At 36.4% G+C, this 23,060-nt stretch overlaps 44 pseudogenes; all 44 read right to left on the bottom strand.

The window, feature by feature from the left end:
• Positions 1-7: 7 nt before the first annotated feature.
• On the bottom strand, positions 8-126 carry LOC124330251 (annotated as a pseudogene).
• A 414-nt stretch (positions 127-540) lies between these two features.
• Positions 541-659, bottom strand: LOC124330048 (annotated as a pseudogene).
• A 415-nt stretch (positions 660-1,074) lies between these two features.
• Positions 1,075-1,193, bottom strand: LOC124330250 (annotated as a pseudogene).
• A 414-nt stretch (positions 1,194-1,607) lies between these two features.
• Positions 1,608-1,726, bottom strand: LOC124330470 (annotated as a pseudogene).
• A 414-nt stretch (positions 1,727-2,140) lies between these two features.
• Positions 2,141-2,259, bottom strand: LOC124330249 (annotated as a pseudogene).
• Positions 2,260-2,673: 414 nt separating this feature from the next.
• Positions 2,674-2,792, bottom strand: LOC124330047 (annotated as a pseudogene).
• A 415-nt stretch (positions 2,793-3,207) lies between these two features.
• LOC124330248 lies at positions 3,208-3,326 on the bottom strand (annotated as a pseudogene).
• Positions 3,327-3,740: 414 nt separating this feature from the next.
• Positions 3,741-3,859, bottom strand: LOC124330469 (annotated as a pseudogene).
• A 414-nt stretch (positions 3,860-4,273) lies between these two features.
• LOC124330318 lies at positions 4,274-4,392 on the bottom strand (annotated as a pseudogene).
• A 415-nt stretch (positions 4,393-4,807) lies between these two features.
• On the bottom strand, positions 4,808-4,926 carry LOC124330247 (annotated as a pseudogene).
• A 415-nt stretch (positions 4,927-5,341) lies between these two features.
• On the bottom strand, positions 5,342-5,460 carry LOC124330246 (annotated as a pseudogene).
• A 415-nt stretch (positions 5,461-5,875) lies between these two features.
• Positions 5,876-5,994, bottom strand: LOC124330245 (annotated as a pseudogene).
• Positions 5,995-6,279: 285 nt separating this feature from the next.
• Positions 6,280-6,398, bottom strand: LOC124330243 (annotated as a pseudogene).
• Positions 6,399-6,813: 415 nt separating this feature from the next.
• Positions 6,814-6,932, bottom strand: LOC124331744 (annotated as a pseudogene).
• A 415-nt stretch (positions 6,933-7,347) lies between these two features.
• LOC124331732 lies at positions 7,348-7,466 on the bottom strand (annotated as a pseudogene).
• Positions 7,467-7,880: 414 nt separating this feature from the next.
• Positions 7,881-7,999, bottom strand: LOC124330541 (annotated as a pseudogene).
• Positions 8,000-8,413: 414 nt separating this feature from the next.
• Positions 8,414-8,532, bottom strand: LOC124330363 (annotated as a pseudogene).
• Positions 8,533-8,946: 414 nt separating this feature from the next.
• On the bottom strand, positions 8,947-9,065 carry LOC124330317 (annotated as a pseudogene).
• Positions 9,066-9,480: 415 nt separating this feature from the next.
• On the bottom strand, positions 9,481-9,599 carry LOC124330242 (annotated as a pseudogene).
• A 415-nt stretch (positions 9,600-10,014) lies between these two features.
• LOC124331721 lies at positions 10,015-10,133 on the bottom strand (annotated as a pseudogene).
• Positions 10,134-10,547: 414 nt separating this feature from the next.
• On the bottom strand, positions 10,548-10,666 carry LOC124330361 (annotated as a pseudogene).
• A 415-nt stretch (positions 10,667-11,081) lies between these two features.
• Positions 11,082-11,200, bottom strand: LOC124331709 (annotated as a pseudogene).
• Positions 11,201-11,614: 414 nt separating this feature from the next.
• Positions 11,615-11,733, bottom strand: LOC124330360 (annotated as a pseudogene).
• Positions 11,734-12,147: 414 nt separating this feature from the next.
• LOC124330359 lies at positions 12,148-12,266 on the bottom strand (annotated as a pseudogene).
• A 414-nt stretch (positions 12,267-12,680) lies between these two features.
• On the bottom strand, positions 12,681-12,799 carry LOC124330394 (annotated as a pseudogene).
• Positions 12,800-13,213: 414 nt separating this feature from the next.
• Positions 13,214-13,332, bottom strand: LOC124330241 (annotated as a pseudogene).
• A 415-nt stretch (positions 13,333-13,747) lies between these two features.
• LOC124331697 lies at positions 13,748-13,866 on the bottom strand (annotated as a pseudogene).
• Positions 13,867-14,281: 415 nt separating this feature from the next.
• LOC124331686 lies at positions 14,282-14,400 on the bottom strand (annotated as a pseudogene).
• A 414-nt stretch (positions 14,401-14,814) lies between these two features.
• On the bottom strand, positions 14,815-14,933 carry LOC124330358 (annotated as a pseudogene).
• A 414-nt stretch (positions 14,934-15,347) lies between these two features.
• LOC124330357 lies at positions 15,348-15,466 on the bottom strand (annotated as a pseudogene).
• A 415-nt stretch (positions 15,467-15,881) lies between these two features.
• LOC124331675 lies at positions 15,882-16,000 on the bottom strand (annotated as a pseudogene).
• Positions 16,001-16,414: 414 nt separating this feature from the next.
• LOC124330393 lies at positions 16,415-16,533 on the bottom strand (annotated as a pseudogene).
• A 414-nt stretch (positions 16,534-16,947) lies between these two features.
• Positions 16,948-17,066, bottom strand: LOC124330240 (annotated as a pseudogene).
• A 414-nt stretch (positions 17,067-17,480) lies between these two features.
• On the bottom strand, positions 17,481-17,599 carry LOC124330238 (annotated as a pseudogene).
• Positions 17,600-18,014: 415 nt separating this feature from the next.
• On the bottom strand, positions 18,015-18,133 carry LOC124331663 (annotated as a pseudogene).
• Positions 18,134-18,548: 415 nt separating this feature from the next.
• Positions 18,549-18,667, bottom strand: LOC124333506 (annotated as a pseudogene).
• A 415-nt stretch (positions 18,668-19,082) lies between these two features.
• LOC124331651 lies at positions 19,083-19,201 on the bottom strand (annotated as a pseudogene).
• Positions 19,202-19,615: 414 nt separating this feature from the next.
• On the bottom strand, positions 19,616-19,734 carry LOC124330237 (annotated as a pseudogene).
• Positions 19,735-20,149: 415 nt separating this feature from the next.
• LOC124331638 lies at positions 20,150-20,268 on the bottom strand (annotated as a pseudogene).
• Positions 20,269-20,682: 414 nt separating this feature from the next.
• On the bottom strand, positions 20,683-20,801 carry LOC124330236 (annotated as a pseudogene).
• A 415-nt stretch (positions 20,802-21,216) lies between these two features.
• On the bottom strand, positions 21,217-21,335 carry LOC124331627 (annotated as a pseudogene).
• A 414-nt stretch (positions 21,336-21,749) lies between these two features.
• LOC124330392 lies at positions 21,750-21,868 on the bottom strand (annotated as a pseudogene).
• A 414-nt stretch (positions 21,869-22,282) lies between these two features.
• LOC124330235 lies at positions 22,283-22,401 on the bottom strand (annotated as a pseudogene).
• Positions 22,402-22,816: 415 nt separating this feature from the next.
• Positions 22,817-22,935, bottom strand: LOC124331616 (annotated as a pseudogene).
• Positions 22,936-23,060: the final 125 nt, after the last annotated feature.

Here is a 23,060-nt window from a genome sequence, read left to right as displayed (position 1 = left end):
TATTCATCGCCAACGACATACCGTATTCCCAAGCGGTCACCCTTCCAAGTACTAACGGGACTCGACGTAACTTAACTTTTAGGAGCTGACGAGACCAGGTGCGTTCTACGTGATATGGCCGTTGACATTCAAAAATGAAAATTTACCCTCCCAGTCCCAATGGATGAATAGAAAATCACTTCAAAGTGATAGAAATGTTTGTTCATTTAATTTGGACTCGTAACCATCGAGAATAAAAAAGCGCAATAAACTTTGAAAAACTCGCAATGAAATTTATCCAGAATCATTCCTATAGATGAATTGAACCTATCTCTATGCCATTGATATTTTTGATCTACGAATTTGGACTGGTAACCATCGCGATTAAAAAACGCGATAAACTTTGAAAAACTCTCAATGGAATTGATCCAGAATCATTCTTATAGATGAATTGAACCTATCTCTAAGGCATTGAAATGTTTTATCTACGAATTTGGACTGGTAACCCTCGTGATTGAAAAAAAATTTCAAGAAATTTGTTATTGAAAACAAACTATTCATCGCCAACGACATACCGTATTCCCAAGCGGTCACCCTTCCAAGTACTAACGGGACTCGACGTAACTTAGCTTTTGGGAGCTGACGAGACCAGGTGCGTTCTACGTGATATGGCCGTTGACATTCAAAAATGAAAATTTACCCTCCCAGTCCCAATGGATGAATAGAAAATCACTTCAAAGTGATAGAAATGTTTGTTCATTGAATTTGGACTCGTAACCATCGCGAATAAAAAAGCGCGATAAACTTTGAAAAACTCGCAATGAAATTTATCCAGAATCATTCAAATAGATGAATTGAACCTATCTCTATGCCATTGATATTTTTGATCTACGAATTTGGACTGGTAACCATCGCGATTAAACAACGCGATAAACTTTGAAAAACTCTCAATGGAATTGATCCAGAATCATTCTTATAGATGAATTTAACCTATCTCTAAGGCATTGAAATGTTTTATCTACGAATTTGGACTGGTAACCATCGTGATTGAAAAAAAAATTTCAAGAAATTTGTTATTGAAAACAAACTATTCATCGCCAACGACATACCGTATTCCCAAGCGGTCACCCTTCCAAGTACTAACGGGACTCGACGTAACTTAACTTTTAGGAGCTGACGAGACCAGGTGCGTTCTACGTGATATGGCCGTTGACATTCAAAAATGAAAATTTACCCTCCCAGTCCCAATGGATGAATAGAAAATCACTTCAAAGTGATAGAAATGTTTGTTCATTTAATTTGGACTCGTAACCATCGCGAATAAAAAAGCGCAATAAACTTTGAAAAACTCGCAATGAAATTTATCCAGAATCATTCCTATAGATGAATTGAACCTATCTCTATGCCATTGATATTTTTGATCTACGAATTTGGACTGGTAACCATCGCGATTAAAAAACGCGATAAACTTTGAAAAACTCTCAATGGAATTGATCCAGAATCATTCTTATAGATGAATTGAACCTATCTCTAAGGCATTGAAATGTTTTATCTACGAATTTGGACTGGTAACCCTCGTGATTGAAAAAAAATTTCAAGAAATTTGTTATTGAAAACAAACTATTCATCGCCAACGACATACCCTATTCCCAAGCGGTCACCCTTCCAAGTACTAACGGGACTCGACGTAACTTAACTTTTAGGAGCTGACGAGACCAGGTGCGTTATACGTGATATGGCCGTTGACATTCAAAAATGAAAATTTACCCTCCCAGTCCCAATGGATGAATAGAAAATCACTTCAAAGTGATAGAAATGTTTGTTCATTGAATTTGGACTCGTAACCATCGCGAATAAAAAAGCGCGATAAACTTTGAAAAACTCGCAATGAAATTTATCCAGAATCATTCCTATAGATGAATTGAACCTATCTCTATGCCATTGATATTTTTGATCTACGAATTTGGACTGGTAACCATCGCGATTAAAAAACGCGATAAACTTTGAAAAACTCTCAATGGAATTGATCCAGAATCATTCTTATAGATGAATTGAACCTATCTCTAAGGCATTGAAATGTTTTATCTACGAATTTGGACTGGTAACCCTCGTGATTGAAAAAAAATTTCAAGAAATTTGTTATTGAAAACAAACTATTCATCGCCAACGACATACCGTATTCCCAAGCGGTCACCCTTCCAAGTACTAACGGGACTCGACGTAACTTAACTTTTAGGAGCTGACGAGACCAGGTGCGTTCTACGTGATATGGCCGTTGACATTCAAAAATGAAAATTTACCCTCCCAGTCCCAATGGATGAATAGAAAATCACTTCAAAGTGATAGAAATGTTTGTTCATTTAATTTGGACTCGTAACCATCGAGAATAAAAAAGCGCAATAAACTTTGAAAAACTCGCAATGAAATTTATCCAGAATCATTCCTATAGATGAATTGAACCTATCTCTATGCCATTGATATTTTTGATCTACGAATTTGGACTGGTAACCATCGCGATTAAAAAACGCGATAAACTTTGAAAAACTCTCAATGGAATTGATCCAGAATCATTCTTATAGATGAATTGAACCTATCTCTAAGGCATTGAAATGTTTTATCTACGAATTTGGACTGGTAACCCTCGTGATTGAAAAAAAATTTCAAGAAATTTGTTATTGAAAACAAACTATTCATCGCCAACGACATACCGTATTCCCAAGCGGTCACCCTTCCAAGTACTAACGGGACTCGACGTAACTTAGCTTTTGGGAGCTGACGAGACCAGGTGCGTTCTACGTGATATGGCCGTTGACATTCAAAAATGAAAATTTACCCTCCCAGTCCCAATGGATGAATAGAAAATCACTTCAAAGTGATAGAAATGTTTGTTCATTGAATTTGGACTCGTAACCATCGCGAATAAAAAAGCGCGATAAACTTTGAAAAACTCGCAATGAAATTTATCCAGAATCATTCAAATAGATGAATTGAACCTATCTCTATGCCATTGATATTTTTGATCTACGAATTTGGACTGGTAACCATCGCGATTAAACAACGCGATAAACTTTGAAAAACTCTCAATGGAATTGATCCAGAATCATTCTTATAGATGAATTTAACCTATCTCTAAGGCATTGAAATGTTTTATCTACGAATTTGGACTGGTAACCATCGTGATTGAAAAAAAAATTTCAAGAAATTTGTTATTGAAAACAAACTATTCATCGCCAACGACATACCGTATTCCCAAGCGGTCACCCTTCCAAGTACTAACGGGACTCGACGTAACTTAACTTTTAGGAGCTGACGAGACCAGGTGCGTTCTACGTGATATGGCCGTTGACATTCAAAAATGAAAATTTACCCTCCCAGTCCCAATGGATGAATAGAAAATCACTTCAAAGTGATAGAAATGTTTGTTCATTTAATTTGGACTCGTAACCATCGCGAATAAAAAAGCGCAATAAACTTTGAAAAACTCGCAATGAAATTTATCCAGAATCATTCCTATAGATGAATTGAACCTATCTCTATGCCATTGATATTTTTGATCTACGAATTTGGACTGGTAACCATCGCGATTAAAAAACGCGATAAACTTTGAAAAACTCTCAATGGAATTGATCCAGAATCATTCTTATAGATGAATTGAACCTATCTCTAAGGCATTGAAATGTTTTATCTACGAATTTGGACTGGTAACCCTCGTGATTGAAAAAAAATTTCAAGAAATTTGTTATTGAAAACAAACTATTCATCGCCAACGACATACCCTATTCCCAAGCGGTCACCCTTCCAAGTACTAACGGGACTCGACGTAACTTAACTTTTAGGAGCTGACGAGACCAGGTGCGTTATACGTGATATGGCCGTTGACATTCAAAAATGAAAATTTACCCTCCCAGTCCCAATGGATGAATAGAAAATCACTTCAAAGTGATAGAAATGTTTGTTCATTGAATTTGGACTCGTAACCATCGCGAATAAAAAAGCGCGATAAACTTTGAAAAACTCGCAATGAAATTTATCCAGAATCATTCCTATAGATGAATTGAACCTATCTCTATGCCATTGATATTTTTGATCTACGAATTTGGACTGGTAACCATCGCGATTAAAAAACGCGATAAACTTTGAAAAACTCTCAATGGAATTGATCCAGAATCATTCTTATAGATGAATTGAACCTATCTCTAAGGCATTGAAATGTTTTATCTACGAATTTGGACTGGTAACCCTCGTGATTGAAAAAAAATTTCAAGAAATTTGTTATTGAAAACAAACTATTCATCGCCAACGACATACCGTATTCCCAAGCGGTCACCCTTCCAAGTACTAACGGGACTCGACGTAACTTAACTTTTAGGAGCTGACGAGACCAGGTGCGTTATACGTGATATGGCCGTTGACATTCAAAAATGAAAATTTACCCTCCCAGTCCCAATGGATGAATAGAAAATCACTTCAAAGTGATAGAAATGTTTGTTCATTGAATTTGGACTCGTAACCATCGCGAATAAAAAAGCGCGATAAACTTTGAAAAACTCGCAATGAAATTTATCCAGAATCATTCCTATAGATGAATTGAACCTATCTCTATGCCATTGATATTTTTGATCTACGAATTTGGACTGGTAACCATCGCGATTAAACAACGCGATAAACTTTGAAAAACTCTCAATGGAATTGATCCAGAATCATTCTTATAGATGAATTGAACCTATCTCTAAGGCATTGAAATGTTTTATCTACGAATTTGGACTGGTAACCATCGTGATTGAAAAAAAAATTTCAAGAAATTTGTTATTGAAAACAAACTATTCATCGCCAACGACATACCGTATTCCCAAGCGGTCACCCTTCCAAGTACTAACGGGACTCGACGTAACTTAACTTTTAGGAGCTGACGAGACCAGGTGCGTTCTACGTGATATGGCCGTTGACATTCAAATATAAAAATTTACCCTCCCAGTCCCAATGGATTAATAGAAAATCACTTCAAAGTGATAGAAATGTTTGTTCATTGAATTTGGACTCGTAACCATCGCGAATAAAAAAGCGCGATAAACTTTGAAAAACTCGCAATGAAATTTATCCAGAATCATTCCTATAGATGAATTGAACCTATCTCTATGCCATTGATATTTTTGATCTACGAATTTGGACTGGTAACCATCGCGATTAAACAACGCGATAAACTTTGAAAAACTCTCAATGGAATTGATCCAGAATCATTCTTATAGATGAATTGAACCTATCTCTAAGGCATTGAAATGTTTTATCTACGAATTTGGACTGGTAACCATCGTGATTGAAAAAAAAATTTCAAGAAATTTGTTATTGAAAACAAACTATTCATCGCCAACGACATACCGTATTCCCAAGCGGTCACCCTTCCAAGTACTAACGGGACTCGACGTAACTTAACTTTTAGGAGCTGACGAGACCAGGTGCGTTCTACGTGATATGGCCGTTGACATTCAAATATAAAAATTTACCCTCCCAGTCCCAATGGATTAATAGAAAATCACTTCAAAGTGATAGAAATGTTTGTTCATTGAATTTGGACTCGTAACCATCGCGAATAAAAAAGCGCGATAAACTTTGAAAAACTCGCAATGAAATTTATCCAGAATCATTCCTATAGATGAATTGAACCTATCTCTATGCCATTGATATTTTTGATCTACGAATTTGGACTGGTAACCATCGCGATTAAACAACGCGATAAACTTTGAAAAACTCTCAATGGAATTGATCCAGAATCATTCTTATAGATGAATTGAACCTATCTCTAAGGCATTGAAATGTTTTATCTACGAATTTGGACTGGTAACCATCGTGATTGAAAAAAAAATTTCAAGAAATTTGTTATTGAAAACAAACTATTCATCGCCAACGACATACCGTATTCCCAAGCGGTCACCCTTCCAAGTACTAACGGGACTCGACGTAACTTAACTTTTAGGAGCTGACGAGACCAGGTGCGTTCTACGTGATATGGCCGTTGACATTCAAATATAAAAATTTACCCTCCCAGTCCCAATGGATTAATAGAAAATCACTTCAAAGTGATAGAAATGTTTGTTCATTGAATTTGGACTCGTAACCATCGCGAATAAAAAAGCGCGATAAACTTTGAAAAACTCGCAATGAAATTTATCCAGAATCATTCCTATAGATGAATTGAACCTATCTCTATGCCATTGATATTTTTGATCTACGAATTTGGACTGGTAACCATCGTGATTGAAAAAAAAATTTCAAGAAATTTGTTATTGAAAACAAACTATTCATCGCCAACGACATACCGTATTCCCAAGCGGTCACCCTTCCAAGTACTAACGGGACTCGACGTAACTTAACTTTTAGGAGCTGACGAGACCAGGTGCGTTCTACGTGATATGGCCGTTGACATTCAAATATAAAAATTTACCCTCCCAGTCCCAATGGATTAATAGAAAATCACTTCAAAGTGATAGAAATGTTTGTTCATTGAATTTGGACTCGTAACCATCGCGAATAAAAAAGCGCGATAAACTTTGAAAAACTCGCAATGAAATTTATCCAGAATCATTCAAATAGATGAATTGAACCTATCTCTATGCCATTGATATTTTTGATCTACGAATTTGGACTGGTAACCATCGCGATTAAACAACGCGATAAACTTTGAAAAACTCTCAATGGAATTGATCCAGAATCATTCTTATAGATGAATTTAACCTATCTCTAAGGCATTGAAATGTTTTATCTACGAATTTGGACTGGTAACCATCGTGATTGAAAAAAAAATTTCAAGAAATTTGTTATTGAAAACAAACTATTCATCGCCAACGACATCCCGTATTCCCAAGCGGTCACCCTTCCAAGTACTAACGGGACTCGACGTAACTTAACTTCTGGGAGCTGACGAGACCAGGTGCGTTCTACGTGATATGGCCGTTGACATTCAAAAATGAAAATTTACCCTCCCAGTCCCAATGGATGAATAGAAAATCACTTCAAAGTGATAGAAATGTTTGTTCATTTAATTTGGACTCGTAACCATCGCGAATAAAAAAGCGCGATAAACTTTGAAAAACTCGCAATGAAATTTATCCAGAATCATTCCTATAGATGAATTGAACCTATCTCTATGCCATTGATATTTTTGATCTACGAATTTGGACTGGTAACCATCGCGATTAAACAACGCGATAAACTTTGAAAAACTCTCAATGGAATTGATCCAGAATCATTCTTATAGATGAATTTAACCTATCTCTAAGGCATTGAAATGTTTTATCTACGAATTTGGACTGGTAACCATCGTGATTGAAAAAAAAATTTCAAGAAATTTGTTATTGAAAACAAACTTTTCATCGCCAACGACATCCCGTATTCCCAAGCGGTCACCCTTCCAAGTACTAACGGGACTCGACGTAACTTAACTTCTGGGAGCTGACGAGACCAGGTGCGTTCTACGTGATATGGCCGTTGACATTCAAAAATGAAAATTTACCCTCCCAGTCCCAATGGATGAATAGAAAATCACTTCAAAGTGATAGAAATGTTTGTTCATTGAATTTGGACTCGTAACCATCGCGAATAAAAAAGCGCGATAAACTTTGAAAAACTCGCAATGAAATTTATCCAGAATCATTCCTATAGATGAATTGAACCTATCTCTATGCCATTGATATTTTTTATCTACGAATTTGGACTGGTAACCATCGCGATTAAAAAACGCGATAAACTTTGAAAAACTCTCAATGGAATTGATCCAGAATCATTCTTATAGATGAATTGAACCTATCTCTAAGGCATTGAAATGTTTTATCTACGAATTTGGACTGGTAACCCTCGTGATTGAAAAAAAATTTCAAGAAATTTGTTATTGAAAACAAACTATTCATCGCCAACGACATACCGTATTCCCAAGCGGTCACCCTTCCAAGTACTAACGGGACTCGCCGTAACTTAACTTTTAGGAGCTGACGAGACCAGGTGCGTTCTACGTGATGTGGCCGTTGACATTCAAAAATGAAAATTTACCCTCCCAGTCCCAATGGATGAATAGAAAATCACTTCAAAGTGATAGAAATGTTTGTTCATTTAATTTGGACTCGTAACCATCGCGAATAAAAAAGCGCGATAAACTTTGAAAAACTCGCAATGAAATTTATCCAGAATCATTCCTATAGATGAATTGAACCTATCTCTATGCCATTGATATTTTTGATCTACGAATTTGGACTGGTAACCATCGCGATTAAAAAACGCGATAAACTTTGAAAAACTCTCAATGGAATTGATCCAGAATCATTCTTATAGATGAATTGAACCTATCTCTAAGGCATTGAAATGTTTTATCTACGAATTTGGACTGGTAACCCTCGTGATTGAAAAAAAATTTCAAGAAATTTGTTATTGAAAACAAACTATTCATCGCCAACGACATACCGTATTCCCAAGCGGTCACCCTTCCAAGTACTAACGGGACTCGCCGTAACTTAACTTTTAGGAGCTGACGAGACCAGGTGCGTTCTACGTGATATGGCCGTTGACATTCAAAAATGAAAATTTACCCTCCCAGTCCCAATGGATGAATAGAAAATCACTTCAAAGTGATAGAAATGTTTGTTCATTGAATTTGGACTCGTAACCATCGCGAATAAAAAAGCGCGATAAACTTTGAAAAACTCGCAATGAAATTTATCCAGAATCATTCCTATAGATGAATTGAACCTATCTCTATGCCATTGATATTTTTGATCTACGAATTTGGACTGGTAACCATCGCGATTAAAAAACGCGATAAACTTTGAAAAACTCTCAATGGAATTGATCCAGAATCATTCTTATAGATGAATTGAACCTATCTCTAAGGCATTGAAATGTTTTATCTACGAATTTGGACTGGTAACCCTCGTGATTGAAAAAAAATTTCAAGAAATTTGTTATTGAAAACAAACTATTCATCGCCAACGACATACCGTATTCCCAAGCGGTCACCCTTCCAAGTACTAACGGGACTCGACGTAACTTAACTTTTAGGAGCTGACGAGACCAGGTGCGTTATACGTGATATGGCCGTTGACATTCAAAAATGAAAATTTACCCTCCCAGTCCCAATGGATGAATAGAAAATCACTTCAAAGTGATAGAAATGTTTGTTCATTGAATTTGGACTCGTAACCATCGCGAATAAAAAAGCGCGATAAACTTTGAAAAACTCGCAATGAAATTTATCCAGAATCATTCAAATAGATGAATTGAACCTATCTCTATGCCATTGATATTTTTGATCTACGAATTTGGACTGGTAACCATCGCGATTAAACAACGCGATAAACTTTGAAAAACTCTCAATGGAATTGATCCAGAATCATTCTTATAGATGAATTGAACCTATCTCTAAGGCATTGAAATGTTTTATCTACGAATTTGGACTGGTAACCATCGTGATTGAAAACAAAATTTCAAGAAATTTGTTATTGAAAACAAACTATTCATCGCCAACGACATACCGTATTCCCAAGCGGTCACCCTTCCAAGTACTAACGGGACTCGACGTAACTTAACTTTTAGGAGCTGACGAGACCAGGTGCGTTCTACGTGATATGGCCGTTGACATTCAAATATAAAAATTTACCCTCCCAGTCCCAATGGATTAATAGAAAATCACTTCAAAGTGATAGAAATGTTTGTTCATTGAATTTGGACTCGTAACCATCGCGAATAAAAAAGCGCGATAAACTTTGAAAAACTCGCAATGAAATTTATCCAGAATCATTCAAATAGATGAATTGAACCTATCTCTATGCCATTGATATTTTTGATCTACGAATTTGGACTGGTAACCATCGCGATTAAACAACGCGATAAACTTTGAAAAACTCTCAATGGAATTGATCCAGAATCATTCTTATAGATGAATTTAACCTATCTCTAAGGCATTGAAATGTTTTATCTACGAATTTGGACTGGTAACCATCGTGATTGAAAAAAAAATTTCAAGAAATTTGTTATTGAAAACAAACTTTTCATCGCCAACGACATCCCGTATTCCCAAGCGGTCACCCTTCCAAGTACTAACGGGACTCGACGTAACTTAACTTCTGGGAGCTGACGAGACCAGGTGCGTTCTACGTGATATGGCCGTTGACATTCAAAAATGAAAATTTACCCTCCCAGTCCCAATGGATGAATAGAAAATCACTTCAAAGTGATAGAAATGTTTGTTCATTGAATTTGGACTCGTAACCATCGCGAATAAAAAAGCGCGATAAACTTTGAAAAACTCGCAATGAAATTTATCCAGAATCATTCCTATAGATGAATTGAACCTATCTCTATGCCATTGATATTTTTTATCTACGAATTTGGACTGGTAACCATCGCGATTAAAAAACGCGATAAACTTTGAAAAACTCTCAATGGAATTGATCCAGAATCATTCTTATAGATGAATTGAACCTATCTCTAAGGCATTGAAATGTTTTATCTACGAATTTGGACTGGTAACCCTCGTGATTGAAAAAAAATTTCAAGAAATTTGTTATTGAAAACAAACTATTCATCGCCAACGACATACCGTATTCCCAAGCGGTCACCCTTCCAAGTACTAACGGGACTCGCCGTAACTTAACTTTTAGGAGCTGACGAGACCAGGTGCGTTCTACGTGATATGGCCGTTGACATTCAAAAATGAAAATTTACCCTCCCAGTCCCAATGGATGAATAGAAAATCACTTCAAAGTGATAGAAATGTTTGTTCATTGAATTTGGACTCGTAACCATCGCGAATAAAAAAGCGCGATAAACTTTGAAAAACTCGCAATGAAATTTATCCAGAATCATTCAAATAGATGAATTGAACCTATCTCTATGCCATTGATATTTTTGATCTACGAATTTGGACTGGTAACCATCGCGATTAAACAACGCGATAAACTTTGAAAAACTCTCAATGGAATTGATCCAGAATCATTCTTATAGATGAATTTAACCTATCTCTAAGGCATTGAAATGTTTTATCTACGAATTTGGACTGGTAACCATCGTGATTGAAAAAAAAATTTCAAGAAATTTGTTATTGAAAACAAACTTTTCATCGCCAACGACATCCCGTATTCCCAAGCGGTCACCCTTCCAAGTACTAACGGGACTCGACGTAACTTAACTTCTGGGAGCTGACGAGACCAGGTGCGTTCTACGTGATATGGCCGTTGACATTCAAAAATGAAAATTTACCCTCCCAGTCCCAATGGATGAATAGAAAATCACTTCAAAGTGATAGAAATGTTTGTTCATTGAATTTGGACTCGTAACCATCGCGAATAAAAAAGCGCGATAAACTTTGAAAAACTCGCAATGAAATTTATCCAGAATCATTCCTATAGATGAATTGAACCTATCTCTATGCCATTGATATTTTTTATCTACGAATTTGGACTGGTAACCATCGCGATTAAAAAACGCGATAAACTTTGAAAAACTCTCAATGGAATTGATCCAGAATCATTCTTATAGATGAATTGAACCTATCTCTAAGGCATTGAAATGTTTTATCTACGAATTTGGACTGGTAACCCTCGTGATTGAAAAAAAATTTCAAGAAATTTGTTATTGAAAACAAACTATTCATCGCCAACGACATACCGTATTCCCAAGCGGTCACCCTTCCAAGTACTAACGGGACTCGCCGTAACTTAACTTTTAGGAGCTGACGAGACCAGGTGCGTTCTACGTGATATGGCCGTTGACATTCAAAAATGAAAATTTACCCTCCCAGTCCCAATGGATGAATAGAAAATCACTTCAAAGTGATAGAAATGTTTGTTCATTTAATTTGGACTCGTAACCATCGCGAATAAAAAAGCGCGATAAACTTTGAAAAACTCGTAATGAAATTTATCCAGAATCATTCCTATAGATGAATTGAACCTATCTCTATGCCATTGATATTTTTGATCTACGAATTTGGACTGGTAACCATCGCGATTAAAAAACGCGATAAACTTTGAAAAACTCTCAATGGAATTGATCCAGAATCATTCTTATAGATGAATTGAACCTATCTCTAAGGCATTGAAATGTTTTATCTACGAATTTGGACTGGTAACCCTCGTGATTGAAAAAAAATTTCAAGAAATTTGTTATTGAAAACAAACTATTCATCGCCAACGACATACCGTATTCCCAAGCGGTCACCCTTCCAAGTACTAACGGGACTCGCCGTAACTTAACTTTTAGGAGCTGACGAGACCAGGTGCGTTCTACGTGATATGGCCGTTGACATTCAAAAATGAAAATTTACCCTCCCAGTCCCAATGGATGAATAGAAAATCACTTCAAAGTGATAGAAATGTTTGTTCATTGAATTTGGACTCGTAACCATCGCGAATAAAAAAGCGCGATAAACTTTGAAAAACTCGCAATGAAATTTATCCAGAATCATTCAAATAGATGAATTGAACCTATCTCTATGCCATTGATATTTTTGATCTACGAATTTGGACTGGTAACCATCGCGATTAAACAACGCGATAAACTTTGAAAAACTCTCAATGGAATTGATCCAGAATCATTCTTATAGATGAATTTAACCTATCTCTAAGGCATTGAAATGTTTTATCTACGAATTTGGACTGGTAACCCTCGTGATTGAAAAAAAATTTCAAGAAATTTGTTATTGAAAACAAACTATTCATCGCCAACGACATACCGTATTCCCAAGCGGTCACCCTTCCAAGTACTAACGGGACTCGCCGTAACTTAACTTTTAGGAGCTGACGAGACCAGGTGCGTTCTACGTGATATGGACGTTGACATTCAAAAATGAAAATTTACCCTCCCAGTCCCAATGGATGAATAGAAAATCACTTCAAAGTGATAGAAATGTTTGTTCATTGAATTTGGACTCGTAACCATCGCGAATAAAAAAGCGCGATAAACTTTGAAAAACTCGCAATGAAATTTATCCAGAATCATTCCTATAGATGAATTGAACCTATCTCTATGCCATTGATATTTTTGATCTACGAATTTGGACTGGTAACCATCGCGATTAAAAAACGCGATAAACTTTGAAAAACTCTCAATGGAATTGATCCAGAATCATTCTTATAGATGAATTGAACCTATCTCTAAGGCATTGAAATGTTTTATCTACGAATTTGGACTGGTAACCCTCGTGATTGAAAAAAAATTTCAAGAAATTTGTTATTGAAAACAAACTATTCATCGCCAACGACATACCGTATTCCCAAGCGGTCACCCTTCCAAGTACTAACGGGACTCGACGTAACTTAACTTTTAGGAGCTGACGAGACCAGGTGCGTTCTACGTGATATGGCCGTTGACATTCAAAAATGAAAATTTACCCTCCCAGTCCCAATGGATTAATAGAAAATCACTTCAAAGTGATAGAAATGTTTGTTCATTGAATTTGGACTCGTAACCATCGCGAATAAAAAAGCGCGATAAACTTTGAAAAACTCGCAATGAAATTTATCCAGAATCATTCAAATAGATGAATTGAACCTATCTCTATGCCATTGATATTTTTGATCTACGAATTTGGACTGGTAACCATCGCGATTAAACAACGCGATAAACTTTGAAAAACTCTCAATGGAATTGATCCAGAATCATTCTTATAGATGAATTTAACCTATCTCTAAGGCATTGAAATGTTTTATCTACGAATTTGGACTGGTAACCATCGTGATTGAAAAAAAAATTTCAAGAAATTTGTTATTGAAAACAAACTATTCATCGCCAACGACATCCCGTATTCCCAAGCGGTCACCCTTCCAAGTACTAACGGGACTCGACGTAACTTAACTTCTGGGAGCTGACGAGACCAGGTGCGTTCTACGTGATATGGCCGTTGACATTCAAAAATGAAAATTTACCCTCCCAGTCCCAATGGATGAATAGAAAATCACTTCAAAGTGATAGAAATGTTTGTTCATTTAATTTGGACTCGTAACCATCGCGAATAAAAAAGCGCGATAAACTTTGAAAAACTCGCAATGAAATTTATCCAGAATCATTCCTATAGATGAATTGAACCTATCTCTATGCCATTGATATTTTTGATCTACGAATTTGGACTGGTAACCATCGCGATTAAACAACGCGATAAACTTTGAAAAACTCTCAATGGAATTGATCCAGAATCATTCTTATAGATGAATTTAACCTATCTCTAAGGCATTGAAATGTTTTATCTACGAATTTGGACTGGTAACCATCGTGATTGAAAAAAAAATTTCAAGAAATTTGTTATTGAAAACAAACTTTTCATCGCCAACGACATCCCGTATTCCCAAGCGGTCACCCTTCCAAGTACTAACGGGACTCGACGTAACTTAACTTCTGGGAGCTGACGAGACCAGGTGCGTTCTACGTGATATGGCCGTTGACATTCAAAAATGAAAATTTACCCTCCCAGTCCCAATGGATGAATAGAAAATCACTTCAAAGTGATAGAAATGTTTGTTCATTGAATTTGGACTCGTAACCATCGCGAATAAAAAAGCGCGATAAACTTTGAAAAACTCGCAATGAAATTTATCCAGAATCATTCCTATAGATGAATTGAACCTATCTCTATGCCATTGATATTTTTTATCTACGAATTTGGACTGGTAACCATCGCGATTAAAAAACGCGATAAACTTTGAAAAACTCTCAATGGAATTGATCCAGAATCATTCTTATAGATGAATTGAACCTATCTCTAAGGCATTGAAATGTTTTATCTACGAATTTGGACTGGTAACCCTCGTGATTGAAAAAAAATTTCAAGAAATTTGTTATTGAAAACAAACTATTCATCGCCAACGACATACCGTATTCCCAAGCGGTCACCCTTCCAAGTACTAACGGGACTCGCCGTAACTTAACTTTTAGGAGCTGACGAGACCAGGTGCGTTCTACGTGATATGGCCGTTGACATTCAAAAATGAAAATTTACCCTCCCAGTCCCAATGGATGAATAGAAAATCACTTCAAAGTGATAGAAATGTTTGTTCATTTAATTTGGACTCGTAACCATCGCGAATAAAAAAGCGCGATAAACTTTGAAAAACTCGTAATGAAATTTATCCAGAATCATTCCTATAGATGAATTGAACCTATCTCTATGCCATTGATATTTTTGATCTACGAATTTGGACTGGTAACCATCGCGATTAAAAAACGCGATAAACTTTGAAAAACTCTCAATGGAATTGATCCAGAATCATTCTTATAGATGAATTGAACCTATCTCTAAGGCATTGAAATGTTTTATCTACGAATTTGGACTGGTAACCCTCGTGATTGAAAAAAAATTTCAAGAAATTTGTTATTGAAAACAAACTATTCATCGCCAACGACATACCGTATTCCCAAGCGGTCACCCTTCCAAGTACTAACGGGACTCGCCGTAACTTAACTTTTAGGAGCTGACGAGACCAGGTGCGTTCTACGTGATATGGCCGTTGACATTCAAAAATGAAAATTTACCCTCCCAGTCCCAATGGATGAATAGAAAATCACTTCAAAGTGATAGAAATGTTTGTTCATTGAATTTGGACTCGTAACCATCGCGAATAAAAAAGCGCGATAAACTTTGAAAAACTCGCAATGAAATTTATCCAGAATCATTCAAATAGATGAATTGAACCTATCTCTATGCCATTGATATTTTTGATCTACGAATTTGGACTGGTAACCATCGCGATTAAACAACGCGATAAACTTTGAAAAACTCTCAATGGAATTGATCCAGAATCATTCTTATAGATGAATTTAACCTATCTCTAAGGCATTGAAATGTTTTATCTACGAATTTGGACTGGTAACCATCGTGATTGAAAAAAAAATTTCAAGAAATTTGTTATTGAAAACAAACTTTTCATCGCCAACGACATCCCGTATTCCCAAGCGGTCACCCTTCCAAGTACTAACGGGACTCGACGTAACTTAACTTCTGGGAGCTGACGAGACCAGGTGCGTTCTACGTGATATGGCCGTTGACATTCAAAAATGAAAATTTACCCTCCCAGTCCCAATGGATGAATAGAAAATCACTTCAAAGTGATAGAAATGTTTGTTCATTTAATTTGGACTCGTAACCATCGCGAATAAAAAAGCGCGATAAACTTTGAAAAACTCGCAATGAAATTTATCCAGAATCATTCCTATAGATGAATTGAACCTATCTCTATGCCATTGATATTTTTGATCTACGAATTTGGACTGGTAACCATCGCGATTAAAAAACGCGATAAACTTTGAAAAACTCTCAATGGAATTGATCCAGAATCATTCTTATAGATGAATTGAACCTATCTCTAAGGCATTGAAATGTTTTATCTACGAATTTGGACTGGTAACCCTCGTGATTGAAAAAAAATTTCAAGAAATTTGTTATTGAAAACAAACTATTCATCGCCAACGACATACCGTATTCCCAAGCGGTCACCCTTCCAAGTACTAACGGGACTCGCCGTAACTTAACTTTTAGGAGCTGACGAGACCAGGTGCGTTCTACGTGATATGGACGTTGACATTCAAAAATGAAAATTTACCCTCCCAGTCCCAATGGATGAATAGAAAATCACTTCAAAGTGATAGAAATGTTTGTTCATTGAATTTGGACTCGTAACCATCGCGAATAAAAAAGCGCGATAAACTTTGAAAAACTCGCAATGAAATTTATCCAGAATCATTCCTATAGATGAATTGAACCTATCTCTATGCCATTGATATTTTTGATCTACGAATTTGGACTGGTAACCATCGCGATTAAAAAACGCGATAAACTTTGAAAAACTCTCAATGGAATTGATCCAGAATCATTCTTATAGATGAATTGAACCTATCTCTAAGGCATTGAAATGTTTTATCTACGAATTTGGACTGGTAACCCTCGTGATTGAAAAAAAATTTCAAGAAATTTGTTATTGAAAACAAACTATTCATCGCCAACGACATACCGTATTCCCAAGCGGTCACCCTTCCAAGTACTAACGGGACTCGACGTAACTTAACTTTTAGGAGCTGACGAGACCAGGTGCGTTCTACGTGATATGGCCGTTGACATTCAAAAATGAAAATTTACCCTCCCAGTCCCAATGGATGAATAGAAAATCACTTCAAAGTGATAGAAATGTTTGTTCATTGAATTTGGACTCGTAACCATCGCGAATAAAAAAGCGCGATAAACTTTGAAAAACTCGCAATGAAATTTATCCAGAATCATTCCTATAGATGAATTGAACCTATCTCTATGCCATTGATATTTTTGATCTACGAATTTGGACTGGTAACCATCGCGATTAAAAAACGCGATAAACTTTGAAAAACTCTCAATGGAATTGATCCAGAATCATTCTTATAGATGAATTGAACCTATCTCTAAGGCATTGAAATGTTTTATCTACGAATTTGGACTGGTAACCCTCGTGATTGAAAAAAAATTTCAAGAAATTTGTTATTGAAAACAAACTATTCATCGCCAACGACATACCGTATTCCCAAGCGGTCACCCTTCCAAGTACTAACGGGACTCGACGTAACTTAACTTTTAGGAGCTGACGAGACCAGGTGCGTTCTACGTGATATGGCCGTTGACATTCAAAAATGAAAATTTACCCTCCCAGTCCCAATGGATGAATAGAAAATCACTTCAAAGTGATAGAAATGTTTGTTCATTGAATTTGGACTCGTAACCATCGCGAATAAAAAAGCGCAATAAACTTTGAAAAACTTGCAATGAAATTTATCCAGAATCATTCAAATAGATGAATTGAACCTATCTCTATGCCATTGATATTTTTGATCTACGAATTTGGACTGGTAACCATCGCGATTAAACAACGCGATAAACTTTGAAAAACTCTCAATGGAATTGATCCAGAATCATTCTTATAGATGAATTTAACCTATCTCTAAGGCATTGAAATGTTTTATCTACGAATTTGGACTGGTAACCATCGTGATTGAAAAAAAAATTTCAAGAAATTTGTTATTGAAAACAAACTATTCATCGCCAACGACATCCCGTATTCCCAAGCGGTCACCCTTCCAAGTACTAACGGGACTCGACGTAACTTAACTTCTGGGAGCTGACGAGACCAGGTGCGTTCTACGTGATATGGCCGTTGACATTCAAAAATGAAAATTTACCCTCCCAGTCCCAATGGATGAATAGAAAATCACTTCAAAGTGATAGAAATGTTTGTTCATTTAATTTGGACTCGTAACCATCGCGAATAAAAAAGCGCGATAAACTTTGAAAAACTCGCAATGAAATTTATCCAGAATCATTCCTATAGATGAATTGAACCTATCTCTATGCCATTGATATTTTTGATCTACGAATTTGGACTGGTAACCATCGCGATTAAAAAACGCGATAAACTTTGAAAAACTCTCAATGGAATTGATCCAGAATCATTCTTATAGATGAATTGAACCTATCTCTAAGGCATTGAAATGTTTTATCTACGAATTTGGACTGGTAACCATCGTGATTGAAAAAAAAATTTCAAGAAATTTGTTATTGAAAACAAACTATTCATCGCCAACGACATCCCGTATTCCCAAGCGGTCACCCTTCCAAGTACTAACGGGACTCGACGTAACTTAACTTCTGGGAGCAGACGAGACCAGGTGCGTTCTACGTGATATGGCCGTTGACATTCAAAAATGAAAATTTACCCTCCCAGTCCCAATGGATGAATAGAAAATCACTTCAAAGTGATAGAAATGTTTGTTCATTGAATTTGGACTCGTAACCATCGCGAATAAAAAAGCGCGATAAACTTTGAAAAACTCGCAATGAAATTTATCCAGAATCATTCAAATAGATGAATTGAACCTATCTCTATGCCATTGATATTTTTGATCTACGAATTTGGACTGGTAACCATCGCGATTAAACAACGCGATAAACTTTGAAAAACTCTCAATGGAATTGATCCAGAATCATTCTTATAGATGAATTTAACCTATCTCTAAGGCATTGAAATGTTTTATCTACGAATTTGGACTGGTAACCATCGTGATTGAAAAAAAAATTTCAAGAAATTTGTTATTGAAAACAAACTTTTCATCGCCAACGACATCCCGTATTCCCAAGCGGTCACCCTTCCAAGTACTAACGGGACTCGACGTAACTTAACTTCTGGGAGCTGACGAGACCAGGTGCGTTCTACGTGATATGGCCGTTGACATTCAAAAATGAAAATTTACCCTCCCAGTCCCAATGGATGAATAGAAAATCACTTCAAAGTGATAGAAATGTTTGTTCATTTAATTTGGACTCGTAACCATCGCGAATAAAAAAGCGCGATAAACTTTGAAAAACTCGCAATGAAATTTATCCAGAATCATTCCTATAGATGAATTGAACCTATCTCTATGCCATTGATATTTTTGATCTACGAATTTGGACTGGTAACCATCGCGATTAAAAAACGCGATAAACTTTGAAAAACTCTCAATGGAATTGATCCAGAATCATTCTTATAGATGAATTGAACCTATCTCTAAGGCATTGAAATGTTTTATCTACGAATTTGGACTGGTAACCCTCGTGATTGAAAAAAAATTTCAAGAAATTTGTTATTGAAAACAAACTATTCATCGCCAACGACATACCGTATTCCCAAGCGGTCACCCTTCCAAGTACTAACGGGACTCGACGTAACTTAACTTTTAGGAGCTGACGAGACCAGGTGCGTTCTACGTGATATGGCCGTTGACATTCAAAAATGAAAATTTACCCTCCCAGTCCCAATGGATGAATAGAAAATCACTTCAAAGTGATAGAAATGTTTGTTCATTGAATTTGGACTCGTAACCATCGCGAATAAAAAAGCGCGATAAACTTTGAAAAACTCGCAATGAAATTTATCCAGAATCATTCAAATAGATGAATTGAACCTATCTCTATGCCATTGATATTTTTGATCTACGAATTTGGACTGGTAACCATCGCGATTAAACAACGCGATAAACTTTGAAAAACTCTCAATGGAATTGATCCAGAATCATTCTTATAGATGAATTTAACCTATCTCTAAGGCATTGAAATGTTTTATCTACGAATTTGGACTGGTAACCATCGTGATTGAAAAAAAAATTTCAAGAAATTTGTTATTGAAAACAAACTTTTCATCGCCAACGACATCCCGTATTCCCAAGCGGTCACCCTTCCAAGTACTAACGGGACTCGACGTAACTTAACTTCTGGGAGCTGACGAGACCAGGTGCGTTCTACGTGATATGGCCGTTGACATTCAAAAATGAAAATTTACCCTCCCAGTCCCAATGGATGAATAGAAAATCACTTCAAAGTGATAGAAATGTTTGTTCATTTAATTTGGACTCGTAACCATCGCGAATAAAAAAGCGCGATAAACTTTGAAAAACTCGCAATGAAATTTATCCAGAATCATTCCTATAGATGAATTGAACCTATCTCTATGCCATTGATATTTTTGATCTACGAATTTGGACTGGTAACCATCGCGATTAAAAAACGCGATAAACTTTGAAAAACTCTCAATGGAATTGATCCAGAATCATTCTTATAGATGAATTGAACCTATCTCTAAGGCATTGAAATGTTTTATCTACGAATTTGGACTGGTAACCCTCGTGATTGAAAAAAAATTTCAAGAAATTTGTTATTGAAAACAAACTATTCATCGCCAACGACATACCGTATTCCCAAGCGGTCACCCTTCCAAGTACTAACGGGACTCGACGTAACTTAACTTTTAGGAGCTGACGAGACCAGGTGCGTTCTACGTGATATGGCCGTTGACATTCAAAAATGAAAATTTACCCTCCCAGTCCCAATGGATGAATAGAAAATCACTTCAAAGTGATAGAAATGTTTGTTCATTGAATTTGGACTCGTAACCATCGCGAATAAAAAAGCGCGATAAACTTTGAAAAACTCGCAATGAAATTTATCCAGAATCATTCAAATAGATGAATTGAACCTATCTCTATGCCATTGATATTTTTGATCTACGAATTTGGACTGGTAACCATCGCGATTAAACAACGCGATAAACTTTGAAAAACTCTCAATGGAATTGATCCAGAATCATTCTTATAGATGAATTTAACCTATCTCTAAGGCATTGAAATGTTTTATCTACGAATTTGGACTGGTAACCATCGTGATTGAAAAAAAAATTTCAAGAAATTTGTTATTGAAAACAAACTTTTCATCGCCAACGACATCCCGTATTCCCAAGCGGTCACCCTTCCAAGTACTAACGGGACTCGACGTAACTTAACTTCTGGGAGCTGACGAGACCAGGTGCGTTCTACGTGATATGGCCGTTGACATTCAAAAATGAAAATTTACCCTCCCAGTCCCAATGGATGAATAGAAAATCACTTCAAAGTGATAGAAATGTTTGTTCATTTAATTTGGACTCGTAACCATCGCGAATAAAAAAGCGCGATAAACTTTGAAAAACTCGCAATGAAATTTATCCAGAATCATTCCTATAGATGAATTGAACCTATCTCTATGCCATTGATATTTTTGATCTACGAATTTGGACTGGTAACCATCGCGATTAAAAAACGCGATAAACTTTGAAAAACTCTCAATGGAATTGATCCAGAATCATTCTTATAGATGAATTGAACCTATCTCTAAGGCATTGAAATGTTTTATCTACGAATTTGGACTGGTAACCCTCGTGATTGAAAAAAAATTTCAAGAAATTTGTTATTGAAAACAAACTATTCATCGCCAACGACATACCGTATTCCCAAGCGGTCACCCTTCCAAGTACTAACGGGACTCGCCGTAACTTAACTTTTAGGAGCTGACGAGACCAGGTGCGTTCTACGTGATATGGACGTTGACATTCAAAAATGAAAATTTACCCTCCCAGTCCCAATGGATGAATAGAAAATCACTTCAAAGTGATAGAAATGTTTGTTCATTGAATTTGGACTCGTAACCATCGCGAATAAAAAAGCGCGATAAACTTTGAAAAACTCGCAATGAAATTTATCCAGAATCATTCCTATAGATGAATTGAACCTATCTCTATGCCATTGATATTTTTGATCTACGAATTTGGACTGGTAACCATCGCGATTAAAAAACGCGATAAACTTTGAAAAACTCTCAATGGAATTGATCCAGAATCATTCTTATAGATGAATTGAACCTATCTCTAAGGCATTGAAATGTTTTATCTACGAATTTGGACTGGTAACCCTCGTGATTGAAAAAAAATTTCAAGAAATTTGTTATTGAAAACAAACTATTCATCGCCAACGACATACCGTATTCCCAAGCGGTCACCCTTCCAAGTACTAACGGGACTCGACGTAACTTAACTTTTAGGAGCTGACGAGACCAGGTGCGTTCTACGTGATATGGCCGTTGACATTCAAAAATGAAAATTTACCCTCCCAGTCCCAATGGATGAATAGAAAATCACTTCAAAGTGATAGAAATGTTTGTTCATTGAATTTGGACTCGTAACCATCGCGAATAAAAAAGCGCGATAAACTTTGAAAAACTCGCAATGAAATTTATCCAGAATCATTCAAATAGATGAATTGAACCTATCTCTATGCCATTGATATTTTTGATCTACGAATTTGGACTGGTAACCATCGCGATTAAACAACGCGATAAACTTTGAAAAACTCTCAATGGAATTGATCCAGAATCATTCTTATAGATGAATTTAACCTATCTCTAAGGCATTGAAATGTTTTATCTACGAATTTGGACTGGTAACCATCGTGATTGAAAAAAAAATTTCAAGAAATTTGTTATTGAAAACAAACTTTTCATCGCCAACGACATCCCGTATTCCCAAGCGGTCACCCTTCCAAGTACTAACGGGACTCGACGTAACTTAACTTCTGGGAGCTGACGAGACCAGGTGCGTTCTACGTGATATGGCCGTTGACATTCAAAAATGAAAATTTACCCTCCCAGTCCCAATGGATGAATAGAAAATCACTTCAAAGTGATAGAAATGTTTGTTCATTTAATTTGGACTCGTAACCATCGCGAATAAAAAAGCGCGATAAAC

Source organism: Daphnia pulicaria, chromosome 3, assembly GCF_021234035.1.
Source record: "Daphnia pulicaria isolate SC F1-1A chromosome 3, SC_F0-13Bv2, whole genome shotgun sequence".
In the NCBI taxonomy this organism is placed as follows: domain Eukaryota; kingdom Metazoa; phylum Arthropoda; class Branchiopoda; order Diplostraca; family Daphniidae; genus Daphnia; species Daphnia pulicaria.
This window is presented reverse-complemented; position numbering and strand designations above follow the sequence as displayed.